This window comes from Accipiter gentilis, chromosome 28 (assembly GCF_929443795.1).
Source record: "Accipiter gentilis chromosome 28, bAccGen1.1, whole genome shotgun sequence".
Lineage (NCBI taxonomy): Eukaryota > Metazoa > Chordata > Aves > Accipitriformes > Accipitridae > Astur > Astur gentilis.
The window spans coordinates 1,602,931-1,619,411 of record NC_064907.1 but is presented as its reverse complement, the minus strand read 5'-3'; the positions used below and the strand labels follow the sequence as shown (position 1 = coordinate 1,619,411).

General features: G+C 44.4%; 1 protein-coding gene across 1 annotated transcript in view; it reads left to right on the top strand.

Annotated features, from left to right (window-relative positions):
* Positions 1-16,481, top strand: part of TTC27 (tetratricopeptide repeat domain 27) — a 157,442-nt gene that overhangs the window by 36,969 nt on the left and 103,992 nt on the right. The window lies entirely within an intron of this gene.

Genomic DNA, 16,481 nt, shown 5'->3' with positions numbered 1-16,481 from the left:
GCTCGCTCACTACTCCGCCCCCCTCCAGTGGGATGGGGAGGAGATCGAGGAGAGAAAAGAAAAAGAAACTGGAACCTTGAGGGTTGACATAAAGGCAGTTTACTGGGACAAACACAAAGAAATTACAACAACGGTACTAATGAAAAAGTATACAAAAAGAGTGATGCACAGTACAACTGCTCACCACCCGGGACCTGACGCTCCGCCACTTCCGCCACCGAAAAGAACAGAGACCACCCCAAGGCCCGCTCCCCATTTATATACTGAGCATGATGGCATAGGGTATGGAATAGCTCCTTGGCTAGTTCAGGTCAGCTGCCCCGGCTATGCCCCCACTTCCCAGGTTCCTGTAAAACTTAACTCTATCCCAGCTGAACCCAGGACATTATCCACCCCTTATTCTATACCATCTACATTATGCCCAGATCTTACATTTTTCTAATCAACCACTACTACTTTCCTTGTCTTATATATAAGTATATGGACTCCCCCCCCGACCTCGCACACACACACACATGGTGTTCCTTTAGCCTATGGGCTATTCTTCTAATGTGTCCATCGATTTTTGGGGCTCTATCTGTTGTAACAGTTCTTCAGGATAAGAGAGAGATGGTGTGAGATGTCGGGTTGTTGTACGCTGCCTCTGGAACTTGTGGCTAGTACATTTGGTGCGACTCGTGCCCTTGGTCTGCAGGTCGAGGATGTTGATCTTGAGGAAATTGCTGGGTGCCAGTTCAAGTTCTATCGCTGTTGTACTTGGCTCAGTTTCAAAAGTCCATCCTGTAGTCATTTGGATAATTCTCACAATAATACCCTTGATATGGCATATAGACACTATAGATACAATGACATGCATTGGCAGGTTATTTAGCAGTTAAATATCATACAGCCCAATTCACATGCTATTCTCTCCCAAAATCAAATCTCCCTGAGGTACATATCGAACTTCCCCATCCTTCTGCATCACCCACCAGGTGTACCCAGGTCCTTGAGCAAAAACAACCCCTTGAATGGGTTTGCCTCTGCTTGAGGGAGGACTAACCCAGACTGTCTTTCCTAACCGTGCGCACTACAGGGACTTTATCCCCTTCTACAGTATGTGGAACTCTTGGTTGGGCGGGGCCAGCCCGATTGGCGGATCCTCTAGTATTAACTAACCAGGTGGTTTTTGTTAAATGTGTATCCCAATGCTTGAAAGTTCCACCCCCCATCGTTCTCAATGTAGTTTTCAGCAGTCCATTGTATTGTTCAATTTTTCCAGAGGCCGGTGCGTGATAAGGGATGTGATATACCCACTCAATGCCATGTTCTTTGGCCAGGTGTCTACGAGGTTGTTTCGGAAGTGAGTCCCGTTGTCCGACTCGATTCTTTCTGGGGTGCCGTGTTGCCATAAAATTTTCTCTTCAAGGCCCAGGATAGTGTTCTGGGCAGTGGCGTGGGACACAGGGTATGTTTCCAGCCATCCAGTGGTTGCTTCCACCATTGTAAGCACATGGCACTTGCCTTGGCGTGTTCGTGGGAGTGTGATATAGTCAATCTGCCAGGCCTCCCACTGTTTATATTTCAGCCATCGCCCTCCATGCGACAGGGGTTTTTGCCGCTTGGCTTGCTTAATTGCAGCACGTGTTTCACATTCATGGATGACCTGTGCGATAGTGTCCATGGTCAAGTCCACCCCTCGATCTCGAGCCCATCTATATGTTGCATCTCTTCCCTGATGGCCTGAGGTATCGTGGGCCCACTGAGCCATGAATAGCTCACCCCTACGTTGCCAGTCCAGGTCCACCTGAGACACTTCAATCTTGGCGGCCTGATCCGCCTGCTGGTTGTTTTGATGTTCTTCAGTGGCTCGACTCTTGGGTACATGAGCATCTACGTGACGTACTTTTACCACTAGCTTCTCTATCCGAACAGCGATATCTTGCCACAGTGCGGCAGCCCAGATGGGTTTACCTCTGCGCTGCCAATTGTCCTTCTTCCATTGCTGTAGCCACCCCCATAGGGCATTTGCCACCATCCATGAGTCAGTATAGAGATAGAGCACTGGCCACTTTTCTCTTTCAGCAATGTCTAACGCTAGCTGGATGGCTTTCATCTCTGCAAACTGACTCGATTCGCCTTCTCCTTCAGAAGTTTCTGCGACTAGTCGTGTAGGACTCCATACAGCAGCCTTCCACCTTCGATGTTTTCCCACAATGCGACAGGACCCATCAGTGAACAGGGCATATTGCCTCTCATTTTCTGGCAGTTTATTATACAGCGGGGCTTCTTCAGCCCGTGTCACCTCCTCCTCTGGCGACATTCCAAAATCTTTGCCTTCTGGCCAGTCCGTGATCACTTCTAACATTCCTGGGCGACTGGGGTTTCCTATGCGAGCTCGCTGTGTGATCCGTGCGATCCACTTACTCCACGTGGAGTCAGTCGCGTGATGCGTAGAGGAAACTTTCCCTTTGAACATCCAGCCCAGCACTGGCAGTCGGGGTGCTAAGAAGAGCTGTGTTTCAGTACCAACCACTTCTGAGGCGGCTCGAGCTCCTTCATATGCTGCCAAGATCTCTTTTTCAGTTGGAGTATAGCGAGCCTCGGATCCTCGATATCCCCGACTCCAAAACCCCAGAGGTCGGCCTCGGGTCTCCCCAGGTGCTTTCTGCCAAAGGCTCCAGGTAGGGCCATTCCCCCCAGCTGCAGTGTAGAGCATATTTTTAATATCTTGTCCTGTCCGGACTGGCCCAAGAGCTACTGCGTGAACAATCTCCTGCTTAATCCGTTCAAAGGCTTGTCGTTGCTCAGGCCCCTAATTAAAATCGTTCTTCTTCCGAGTAACTTGGTAGAGAGGGCTTACAATTTGACTGTAATTTGGAATATGCATTCTCCAAAAACCCACAACACCTAAGAAAGCCTGTGTTTCCTTTTTATTAGTCAGTGAGGACATAGCTGTTATTTTGTTGATGACGTCCACAGGGATCAGGGATCTGACGATGCCCATCTTGCCATTTTACTCCTAAGAACTGGATCTCCTGCGCAGGTCCCTTGACCTTACTTTCTTTTATGGCAAAACCAGCCTTCAAAAGGATTTGGATTATTTTCTTCCCTTTCTCAAAAACTTCTTCTGCCGTGTTGCCCCATACGATGATGTCATCAATATATTGCAGATGCTCTGGAGCTTCACCTTTTTCTAGTGCAGCCTGGATCAGTCCATGGCAAATGGTGGGGCTGTGTTTCCATCCCTGGGACAGTCGATTCCAGGTGTACTGGACGCCCCTCCAAGTGAAAGCAAACTGAGGCCTGCACTCCGCTGCCAAAGGAATGGAGAAAAATGCATTAGCAATGTCAATTGTGGCATACCACTTAGCTGCCTTTGATTCCAGTTCATATTGAAGCTCTAACACATCTGGCACAGCAGCGCTCAGCGGTGGCGTGACTTCCTTCAGCCCACGATAATCTACTGTTAGTCGCCATTCCCCATTAGATTTCTGCACGGGCCATATGGGACTATTAAAGGGTGAGTGAGTCTTGCTGATCACTCCTTGGCTCTCCAATTGGCAAGTCAGCTTATGGATGGGGATCAGGGAGTCTCAGTTGGTGCGATATTGCCGCAGGTGCACCGTCGTGGTAGCAACTGGCACCTGTTGTTCTTCAACCTTCAGCAACCCCACAACCAAAGGGTCTTGGGAGAGACCCGGCAGGGTAGACAGCTGTTCCAATGCAGCTATACCAAAGGCCCAACGGTACCCTTTTGGGTCCTTGAAATACCCCCTCCTGAGATAATCTATACCAAGGATGCACGGGGCCTCTGGGCCAGTCGCGATGGGGTGTTTATGCCACTCATTCCCGGGTAGACGCATTTCAGCTTCCAATAGTTAGCTCTTGGGATCCCCCTGTCACACCAGAGATAGAGATGGGTTCTGCCCCTTTAAAACTTGATGGCATTAGGGTACATTGTGCACCAGTGTCCACTAGTGCCTTATATTCCTGTGGGTCTGATGTGCCAGGCCATTGAATCCACACTGTCCAGTAGACTCGGTTGTCCCTCTCCTCCACCTGGCTGGAGGCAGGGCCCCTCTAATCCTGGTTAGAATATCCGTTACTCACTTTCTGCACACGTGAATCAGAAGTCCCTTCAAGGGGATCAGAAATGAGATCAGCCCATCTACTGCATCTGGGGGACTGCTCACGGGAAACAGGAGCAGCAGTTTTCCAAGAAGAATTCTCTTTTCTGGTTGCTTTTTCTCGCAACTCCTGTACCCGTGCATCCAAGACTGAGGTAGGTTTTCCATCCCACTTCCTCATGTCCTCTCCATGGTCACACAGGTAAAACCACAGGTTAGCCCGTCGAGTGTACTTTCTTTCTCCTCTCTCTTGGGCAGAGGAACGCTTACTCCCAATAACTGCGATGCGGGCCTGTACAGGTGAGGAGGATAGATCCACTTTGAATTGCTGGAACTCTCGGGACAACTCCTCTACAGCTGAGACACAGGCCCGTAGGGAGGAAGAGAGATTTCCTTCATATTGCCGGAGTTGGACAGCCAATTCATCCACCGTTTGTCCATAGCCTTCTCTCCAGAACATTACTGCCAATGAGTTGGCATAGGTTGGTGGTGCACTTTGTAGAAACTTCCACCACATGGGTTGTGTGCCTTGGACTTCATCTGGATCTGTGGGTGACTGCACATTTTCTGGATCATTATAAATCACCTCCAGCACGGCTAATTCTCTCAGGTACTGGATACCTCTCTCCATGGTGGTCCGCTTGCCTTGGTGACATGTAACTTCATCCCTGAAGGGGTATCTTTCCTTTACACCTAACAGAAGTCGCCTCCAGAGGCTGAGGACTTGTGTTTTTCTCCCAATCGCCTTGTCGATGCCCCCTTCCCTAGACAGAGATCCCAACTGCTTGGCTTCCTTACCCTCTAATTCCACACTACTAGCCCCGCTATCCCAGCATCGGAGCAGCCAGGTAACAATGTGCTCACCTGGGTGGCGGCTAAAATCTTTTCGCATGTCACGCAACTCACTCATGGATAGAGATAGGGTAATTATTTCAGGTTCTGCCTCTACCTCCTGTTCTCACGATGACCCTTGTTCATCTTCATCTCTCACTAAGCGAACTGATTTCTTTGTGTGTTTCTTTTTCTGTACAGGGGCGACTGATCCTGGCACAGGTTGGTTCTCTGGTTTAGCTGAAGTGTCTGTCACCGGGGTAGGGGCAGCCACGGTGCTTGTTGTCGTGGTAGGGGTAGCCACGGTGCCTGTTGTCCTGTTTTCCATCTTTTCTCCCTGAGGGTGCTGCCTAGTATCAAGCAGTGTTTGGTAGATACTGGCCAGGGCCCAGCACAGTGCAGCGAGTTGTACGTCTTTGGAATAGCCACAGCATTTTTCTTTCAAATATTCTGTCACTTCATGAGGGTTCTGTAGTTGTTCGGGAGTGAACTTCCAAGTCACTGGCGGTGAGAAGTTCTCTAGATACCTGCCCACATCCTCCCACATGCCGTGCCACCCATGAGTATCCAGCTTTGGGGGAGGATCTCCGAGTGGTACTCTTAAAGAGCCTTTTTGTAGCCCTAAACAAGACCTGAAACATATTCAGGAGGCATAGCACTAACAGCACACTGGCTTGTGCATCCCAAGGATATTCAAAATTCTCAAAAGCTGTTGTAATTAGTCGGAAGGAGAAAAGGGAGGTGAACGGATGGAGGGAGGTATCCCCCCCTAATTTCCCCATGGATTGTGTGTAATTACCAATAAAATCCGACAGAAGGCGCCCAAAGTATGGAAATGATATCACTGCCTCATACAGATACCAGCTTAACCTCATGACCAGTGATGTAATCATTTCATAAGTCGACATTGCCCAGTACAGCAAAATGATAATCCCCATCACTCTCCCAGAGATGAGATATGCAACTACAGGCAATACATAGAGCATATAAGAGCTTACAAAACGCCACCATGTAAACAAATGAAACAACATTGTGACTAACATCTATTTATCTAAGAAATGCGTTTGGCAAATTTGTTTCAACACGCTCTGGCCAGCTCTGTCGTTATCTCAACCCTCATGTCCCTGTTCGGGCGCCAAAAAGGACTGTCGTGGTTTCAACCCAGCCGGTAGCAAAGGACCACGCAGCCGCTCGCTCACTCCTCCGCCCCCCTCCGGTGGGATGGGGAGGAGACGGAGGAGAGAAAAGAAAAAGAAACTGGAACCTCGAGAGTTGAGATAAAAGCAGTTTACTGGGACAAACACAAAGAGATTACAACAACAACAACGGTACTAATGAAAAAGTATACAAAAAGAGTGATGCACAGTGCAACTGCTCACCACCCGGGACCTGATGCTCCGCCACTTCCCCCACCGCAAAGAACAGAGACCACCCCAAGGCCCGCTCCCCATTTATATACTGAGCATGATGTCGCATGGTATGGAATAGCTCCTTGGCTAGTTCAGGTCAGCTGCCCCGGTTATGCCCCCCGCTCCCAGGTTCCTGTAAAAATTAACTCTATCCCAGCTGAACCCAGGACACAAGGCTTCTTTGGAAGTTACAGAATTGTTCTGCAGCAAATCAGGCATTGAACCAGGAAGAAACAACTCTAAGCAGAACATCTGATACACTGACTGAATAAATATGACAGCATAAAACTGACATTCCTTTTGAACTCCACTTAAACACTGTTCAAGAAAGAGCACTTTCACCACTACTGCAATAGGAAGGGTTTGCTGTAAAAATGCATTGTTTAAAATGTGGTGGGTTGACCCTGGCTAAACGCCAGGTGCCCACCAAAGCTGCTCTATCACTGCCCCCTCTCAGCTACACAGGGGAGAGAAAATATAATGAAAGGCTTGTGGGTCGAGATAAGGGCAGGGAGAGATCACTCACCAATTACCGCCATGGGCAAAACAGACTCGACTTGGGGAAAATTAATTTAATTTATTACCAATCCAATTAGAGTAGGGTAATGAGAAATAAAACCAAATCTTAAAAACACCTTCCCCCCACCCCTCGTTCCTCCTGGGCACTGCTTCACTCCCAGATTCTCTACCTACACCCCCGCCAGCAGCGCAGGGGGACGGGGAATGGGGGGTTGCGGTCAGTTCATCACGCATCGTTTCTGCTGCTCCTTCCTCCTCAGGGGCAGGACTCCTCACACTCTTCCCCTGCTCCAGCCTGGGGTCCCTCCCACAGGAAGCAGTCCTCCACAAACTTCTCCAACATGAGTCCTTCCCGCAGGCTGCAGTTCTTCACGGACTGCTCCAACATGGGTCCCTTCCACAGGGTGCAGTCCTTCAGGACACAGGCTGCTCCAGCGTGGGTCCTCCGTGGGGTCACAAGTCCTGCCAGGACCCTGCTCCAGCATGGGCTTCCCACGGGGTCACAGCCTCCTTCGGGCACCCACCTGCTCTGGCGTGGGGTCCTCCACAGGCTGCAGGTGGATATTTGCTCCACTGTGGACCTCCATGGGCTGCAGGGGGACAGCCTGCCTCAACATGGTCTTCACCACGGGCTGCAGGGGAATCTCTGCTCCAGCGCCTGGAGCACCTCCTCCCCCTCCTTCTTCGCTGACCTGGAGGTCTGCAGGGTTGTTTCACGTGTTCTCCCTCCTCTCTCTGGCTGCAGTTTGTTTCTGTGTCGCAGCAACTTTTTTTCCCTTCTTAAATATGTCATCCCAGAGGTGCTACCACTGCCACTTATTGGCTTGGCCTTTGCCAGCGGCGGGTCCCTCTTGGAGCCGGCTGGCATTGGCTCTGTCGGACATAGGGGAAGCTTCTAGCAGCTTCTCACAGAAGCCACACCTGTAGCACCCTCTGCCACCCCCAACCTTGCCACGTGGACCCAATACAAGTAATCATCATTCATACCTCTAAAAGCCCTTTTCTGATCTGAGCTGCAAAATGGTGGAATCTGCAGTACTGCTGAAATATCTTGCCCAAGCCAGAAGAAAGGCAGCAGCCAAACAATAAATGAATCCTAGTTCCCAAGTCTCAGACCAGTGTTTCCTGTGCAGGGGCACATGGATGTTACAAGATCTATCTTTGTGATAGAGAGACAGCAATAGTAGCCCAGCAAAAGGCTAGTGAGACGATTCAGTGGCATAAGCTAACAATCCAGCATTTGGAAGTTGTTTCTTTGTGGTGGGGGTCTTTTTGCTTGTTTTGTAGCACACATTATATTTCTCTCCTCTCTTTCCCCACTTGCCAAAATTGTCAGTTATTTTTCCCCTTCTTGTACCATAAAGTGCAGTGGATATCATTAGTGGAGAGATGACTGTTTCCTTTCATATGCCCATTTCTCAGACTGCAGCTTTTTGAAGGGCCAGACACTTGCTTGGCTATATAGTTAAAGTCAAATGTGAAGTCGCATGTCTGTGGTTTCAGCTATGGCCTTTAACCATTCAGCCCATCCACTGTAATCAGAAATTCGTGAGTGGAATACGTAGTGTGGCTTTGTATTTTCTTTATTCCCCAAGTCTTAAACTTGTTTTCTATTCAAGGCCACATGTAGATCCAGTTTGAGGACTAAGAAGTGGAGTGAACAGTGGGTTGACATATGTTCTTGGCCCAGTGACTTTCAGTCTTTCACACTGACTCAAGTCAAGGCAAAGCCTTCCCCTTCCTGAGAAGCATTTTCATGTGTACTTTGTTTTTTAACACAGTATTGTCTTATATTCATAGAATCATAGAATGGTTTGGGTTGGAAGGGACCTTAAAGATCACCTAGTTCCAATCCCCCTGCCATGGGCAGGGACACCTTCCACTAGACCAGGTTGCTCAAAGCCCCATCCAGCCTGGTCTCGAACACTTCCAGGGATGAGGCATCCACAACTTCTCTGGGTAGCCTGTTCCAGTGTCTTCACCACTCTCACAGTAAAGAATCTCTTCCTAATATCTAATCTAAATCCACCCTCTTTCTGTTTAAAGCCATTACCCCTTGTCCTATCACTACACAGTCCCTCCCCATCTTTATTGTAGGCCCCCTTTAAATACTGTAAGGCTGCCTTAAGGTGTCCCCAGATCCTTTTTCTTCCTCAGGCTGAATAACCCCAAATCTCTCAGCTCTCTCACAGGAGAGGTGTTCCAGCCCTCTGACAATCTTGTGGCCTGCCTCTGGACTCACTCCAACAGGTCCATATCCTTCTTATGTTGGGGGCCCCAGAGCTGCAGTACTCCACATGGGGTCTCACAAGAGCAGAGTAGAGGGGCAGAATCACCTCCCCTAACCTGCTGGTCATTATTCTTTTGATGCAGCCCAGAATATGGCTGGCTTTCTGGGCTGCAAGTGCATATCACCAGGTCATGTTGAGCTTCTTGTCAACCACCAGATCCAAGTCCTTCTCTGTAGGACTGCTCTCAGTCCATTCTCTGCCCAGCCTGTATTTGTGCTTGAGGTTGCCCTGACCAAATCTGTCAGGCATGATTTGTCATTAGTGAAACCATGGTGGCTGTCACCAGTCACCTCCTTATTTTCCATGTGCCCTAGCATAGTTTCCAGGAGGATCTGCTCCATGAACTTGCTGGCCACAGAGGTGAGACTGACTGGCCTGTAGTTCCCCAGGTCTTCCTTCTTTCCCTTTTTAAAAACGGGGGTTATGTTTCCCCTTTTCCAGTCAGAGGGAACTTCCCCAGACTACCATGACTTCTCAAATACGATGGATAGTGGCTTAGCCACTTCCATCTGCCAGTTCCTTCTGGACCTGCAGATGCATCTTGTCAGGTCCCATGGACTTGTGGACATTCAGGTTCCTTAGATGGTCTCAAACCTGATCTCCTGCTACAGTGGGCGGTTACTCATTCTCCCAGTCCCTGCCTTTGCCTTCTGCGACTTGGGCAGTGTGGCTGGAGCACTTGCTGGTGAAGACTGAGGCAAAAAAGTTGTTGCCTTCTCCATGTTCCAGTTAACTAGGTCTCCCATTTCCTTCGGGAGAAGGGCCCTCATTTTCCCTAGTCTTCCTTTTATCATAGATGTACCTATATGTCCTGGTTTCAGCTGGGATAGAGTTAATTGTCTTCCTAGTAGCTGGTATAGTGCTATGTTTTGAGTTAGGTATGCAAAGAATGTTGATAACACTGATGTTTTCAGTTGTTGCTGAGTAGTGTTTAGACTATAGTCAAGCATTTTTCAGCTTCTCAAGCCCAGCCAGCAAGAAAGCTGGAGGGGCACAAGAAGTTGGCACAGGACACAGCCAGGGCAGCTGACCCAAACTCGCCAACGGTGTATTCCATACCATGGGATGCCACATCTAGTATATAAACTGGGGGGAGTATTTGTGGGAGGAATTGCGCTCGGAGATTAACGGGGTGTTGATCGGCAGGTGGTGAGCAATTGCACTGTGAATAATTTGTATATTCCAATTCTTTCATTATTACTGTTGTCATTTTATTAGTGTTATCATTATCATTAATAGTTTCTTTTTTTCTGTTCTATTAAAACATTCTTATCTCAACCCATGAGTTTAACTTCTTTTCCTGATTTTCTCCCCCATCCCACTGGGTGGGGGGGAAGTGAGCGAGCAGCTGCGTGGTGCTTAGTTGCTGGCTGGGGTTAAACCACGACACTATAGAAGCTTTTCTTGTTGCCCTTGATGTCCCTGGCCAGATTTAATTCTATCAGGGCTTTAGCTTTCTGAACCTGATCTGTGACTGCTTGGATAATTTCTCTGTATTCTTCCCAGGCTACCTGTCCTTGCTTCCACCCTCTACAGCTTTCTTTTTTGTGTTTGAGCTTGCACATTATTCAGATTGTATCATCCCTTCTGCTTCCACCCTTCTGAGGGAAATTTTAATTTGCCTGTTGGTCTTTTTCTTTCCTCTCTTTCTTAATGACAGGGTAGAATTTGAATTTTACATTGGCTGGCTGCACAGTCGGTTTCTTGACCACAGTATGTCACTTTGAAACTGCTACTGTTGCGCTCTGAATAGCGTCTGGAAACCATCTTGACTGCCATCTGTGTGTGCATTATAATCCAAGTGGTATATGAGTTTGGCAGGACTCAAGGCAAGAAGCTCATTTAAGAAACTAAAATCAACCACCAAAAAAAAAATAAAATTATGGTGTTATTTCCCCATAGGAATGGTAAATGTCATGCAGCAGGTGAGATAATGTTAAGCAGCTGAAACTATTTCAATCATAGATGGAGACAAGATTTGATATCTAGCCATGTTGCAGAAATATTAGTAGAATGCCAGCTTTGAGAGCTGTTCTTCTGAGGGGATTTACAATACAACCCTTGTGTCTGAGTGGAGTTTAGGCTTGGATTGCTGACTGTAACCTTGGTGTCTATACCAGCTATTGGCATATCAATTTGCAAGGAAGCATATGCATGTTAAAGCTTTTAGCACTGGCTTTTAAGTAAAACATACTTCTCAAACCTTAGGTATAGGAGATTTCTTGCTTTTTGTTCATGCTTGAGGACTCCAGTTCTGTAAATACCTCATTTCATAACCAATAAGTTGGCCTTAGGATTCCTTTAAGTTTCAAAAATGGTTATAACTAGACTTTGGTTTAGGTCTAGCGTCACCTTAATGGTATCAGTTTTTGACTGCCATTGTCAGCAGTGGATGTTTTTTCTAATGCAGATAAACTTTCAGACACTGACCCGGTATGTTGAAGAAAGGCAGCCTGCAGGTAAAGGAAAAGTTGTAAATTGAGCAAACTTTTTGCTACACATTTCACTGTGCTTGCTAGTATTTGTGTTACAGCAAATGTGAGAGAAATTTGCTTTAATTCAATGGAGATTTTTGTAGCTAAATAATGTTAACTTGAAATCAGTAGCATGCAGAAATGTTTGTGGATAGCAGAACAAACTGAAAATTGCTACAACTTTCAGAAAACACTTAATTACATAGGATCCTATGGCATTACCTGAATACACATCATGTTTCTTGCTGTGAAGTAAGTTTCATTTCAAGTAGGTTACAATGATCAGATGGCTAAACAAAACACTGCTACAGTATCAGTACAAACATTTTAATCTCTTCCTCCCCAATAACATTTTAAGAGGATATAAAATATTTTTTGAAGTGTTGAAGTATCTCATACCAGCTGTCTTTACAAAAATCCAAGCAACATCTTATGCAGTATACTTAATCCAGCTTGTAAATAACATGCACGAGCCTGAATCAATTAGATTATTTTTTTTTAAAACCTCTCTCTGTTACACTGATTTAAGGAAAGAACAGCTTATTTATCAGTAATCCATTTGTATAAAAAAGTAGCAATGTAAACAGTACCCAGCCATTTCTCTGTGGCATCTGTAATTTGAGGCAGTTTTCTTCCAAATACTGAACAGTCTGCAGAACTAAGTCTAACAGGAAGCATTTGCCTCTTATGATAGTGAAACTGTAGCTAAAACAAAATGTAGAGGGGGAGGAAAACCCAACCCAGTCAGCGTCGCTTACACAAAGGTTTCCTATTCTATCATATCCAGATTCTGTACTATCTGTATAGGAAGAAAGTGTCTAGAGGTGTCTTCAGATCATCTCACTGCAGGAGTAATGCAACATGAAGGAAACGTTAAAAGAAGCTCCTAGGAGTGCAGAAGCATCACTTGGCTCGGCTTTTTTGATATTTTGTATCAAAGTAACTAGTCGTGATGGTATAAAATTTGTTTTATAGTAAGGCCTTAAGACTGTGGCCAAGATTCTGTATAGAGCCTTGAACCAAACTTTCAGAGGCTGATAGAAAATGATACTAATGTTCCAATTTAAAAATAAAACAAGAATATTAAAAAAAAACAAGAATGGGCCAATGTACAATTTAAATAATACCGTGTAAATGCCAAAATACTGGGAAACTGAGAGGGGAGTATGTTTCCCTTGTTGCTTGGAAATAGCCCAAATTAGATAGCTGTTACAATAGACAATAGCAGCTGTGTGTCAGCAGCTTGGGAAGAAAATCCCTTCTCATCACTTGATTCACTGTTTTTTTAACAGGGGAAAGCTTTTAGAAATTTAATACAGCTATAAAAATTTCTAAGAAAGCAAAGAAAAATATCCAATAGCTGGTTATTTCTTAATCTTTTGCTGTCTCTCAAGGATCAAATCAGGTCAAAATAATGTGTTATACGGAGTTACCTCAGCTCAGCCAAAGACTATGCACCAGTCTTCAGCTGGTAAGGAAACCATCAGGAAGCCCAGCTTTTATTATACAGTAATAAATTGGATAATAATATATTTTACAGTTTACGCAGTGAGCTGTAAAAGTGTACTTGAAAGAGCTGCATAAGCACTAAATAGCATTAGGACTAAAGGATTTTTAACAGAATTACCAAATATGAACTTTTGAATCAATTATGTAATTAGAAAAAAAATCCCAATATACATGCTGGCAATGGAAACATCATGGGAAATTTGGGTAGGTGAGAAAGGAAAACACTTAGCTACTTGAAATTTGAGAATCTCTTATTAGCTGGCTATCCATTCTCTAGTCAATGGAGAAATCAGCACCTACAGAGTGTGATTCATTTCACTTCAGACACTTAACTTTACAATGGATTGAATCGCTCCCTACATTTATCTGTATTTTTGCATTGACTCTGAAGGAAGCATACATAGTTAGCTAGATTAAAGGCCTAAATTTTACTTGGTTAAAGTTACATAAGATGGATCATGTGCTTGTTAAGATTTTTTTATATATATATTTACATATATATGATTGCAGCCTTCTTTGTGCTTTATAGCAAGGTCATGCTGTATGTATAGCTTGTATCAGAAGTACAAGGCAATGGCAAGTAAACAGCTGTTTTCATCTGCTGTTATAAGAGAGAGCATTCTCTCTTTTGAGCCATTGAGATGGAAAAGGTTATGTTAAATTGAGTGTGGAAGGCCAGAGTTTACACATGTTGTCCTACGAAAGTAAAAGCTACGAAATAAAATCTTGGACAGTATTAAAGGTGATGAAGGTTTTTCTGTTAAATACTTTTTGGTACTCTGACCCATCTCTATAAACACGCCCTATAAGTGGTTCTTGGTTGTTTGTTGTTTTGGGTTTTTTTTAAACAAACCAATTACCTGTGCCAGGCAGTGTAGTGATCTCACCACGGTTAGTTTATGGCTGTGTAAAATCACTGCTACAAAATATATTGCTGTGCACCACTACGTATAGTTGTGTGAAGAGATTCCATCTGGGGAAATGAACTTCCTGTCTTGTTATTTGGAATGCTCACATAAACATTAGTCACTTGAAATACCTTCGTGAAATCTTGAAAACGCTTGTAAAATGATCAGTTTGTTGGGTTTGGCTCTTTTTCATTCACAGAATTAACACAGCTGGTAAAACTGCATAGAAATACAGCAAATACTCATAAAAATGCATGTGTTAAGTCTGATCTACCTATTCTTCTTCATTTATCTCATGCTAGTTAACTGTAGTTTAAGTAGTTACCTGAGAAACTTGAATTTGCATTGTCTGCACTTGCAGAGAGGTAATGTGCCAGGAAACATAAGCAAACAAAAACTCAGTAGTTGTCTTTATCCATCTAACTTTATACTCTGTCTTCAAGAGTGGCTGTGAGAAGATACGTAAAGGTGAATAACAGGGCAAGCGTGTTGTTGCTCCCTTCTCCCTAATACTTTCCTAGCCTCTAAACCGTGATTTCCTGAGCCTAATCTGGCTTGTTTGCATGGTAGCCCTCAATGAATCTCTCAAATATTTGTCGTCTTCCATTGAGCCTGTATAAATTTTTTGCTGTGGTAGCATCCTTTGGCAAAGGTGTCTGTCTACATATTTTGTGTCTGCTGTTCAAAAAAGCCTCCTCCATGTAGTTTTGGTTTCCAGTAGCTTCATTTAGTGACTTAACTCTCTTTTTGCTAACCATTTTGAAAACCTCTGCAATGTCCTGCTTTGGTTAGTCCTAGCCTAATCAGACATTCCTTTTCACAGAAGTTGTTACATGTTTATAAAGCATAAACCATCATTATTCATCGTCATAAAACGACGATTGTTCTAGCTGTCTGTTTCTGAAATTTTTCCAATATTGAATTACTGCTTTTGAAAGAAAACATCTAGAACAGAACATACTATACATGGGTGGGCAAACAAAGGCTTTATGTCATATTTTATGCAGGCTTTATGTTATTGATTTGTATACTTTATGTAGTATGCCCTAGTAAGTATGTTATTCTCTATTACTTTCCTAATTAATTACAGTTTGATTTGCCTTTTAACAGCTGCCTAGTACTGAGCTAATGTTTTCATGCAGCTGCAGTGCTAAAGAGTTGCTCTTGAATAGAAATGATCAGATTGGAGCCTATCATTTTTTATGAAGCTAGGACTGTGTTTCCTATTGTGCATTGCTTGGCATTTTTATTTTATTACCCTTTTGCTCTATCCTGTAAGGTCTTTCTATAGTTCCTTATTGTCTATTCACATCCTTACTTCAAAGAATGTCATATCATTTGCAAGTTTTCTCACCTTACTGTGCATTCTCCTGTTCCAGTTTGTTTATTAATATTACAGCACATGGATCACAGCACAAAACCTATACGGGATTACTATGGTGACCTTCTCCATTGAGATGGCTGATGGTTTGAATCATACCATTTCCTATCTTTTAATCAGTCGTTGACCTTTGCCAAGACATTCCCTCTTACCTCATGAATGTGCAGTTTCTTTGAAAGCTCTTCTTGGTGAGGGACTTGAAAATACCTTACAGAGATCCAAGTTGATTTCATCAACTGGCTTATGTATATCCTTCCTATGTATATCCTACTTTGGTTAAACTTTCCAAAAGCCCCCAACAGGTTTGTAATGCAGGAATTTTTTTTTCTGTTAGCCTGGCTGACTCTCCCCATACACATTGTATCTGTCCAGGTATCTTTAGTCCTTCTGTTCATTATATAGTCTGTCCTTACCTGCAAGAGATAATATGCTTACAAGCCAGTAGTTACACTGATCCCCTGACACCAGTTCTAAAGGCTGGCATAGTTTTCGCTGCTCTCTTGTCTTCAGGCACTGAGGAAGTTTTAAATGAGGACTTACACACTGCTTTTAGGGTCTCAGCTATTTCATCCCAAAACTCACTTCAAACTTTTTTTTCTGAATACTGTTTGGTCCTGTTAACTTCTTAGCATCTGACATCTTAGCACACAGCCTCCTTGTGCAGCTTTTTAATTTCAGAAAGATTCTTCTCTCCTGTAATTCTCTCCCTTACTCAAAAAGGCTCTCTTGTGGGAATTTTATTGTGTTCTTCTACAATAAATGCTAATGCAATGAATTCATATAGCTTCTCTGCAATGGCTTTTATACCAGGACTGTCATTTGATCCTATGGACTCTCACAATTTTTTGTTCCTGTTGTATTGGAAGAAGAGTTTAGTACTGGCTTTGACTCTTTTGGTTAGTTGCTCCTTAAACTTTTTTTTTTTTACTTAATTATATTTTTAGAGAAATTTCATTATTACTATTTAATTTTCCAGAGTTTTTTATCCTTTCTGTGTTCTGTGTTTTAATACAACTTCAGCTATTTGAAGAACACTTAGCTTTTAATAAT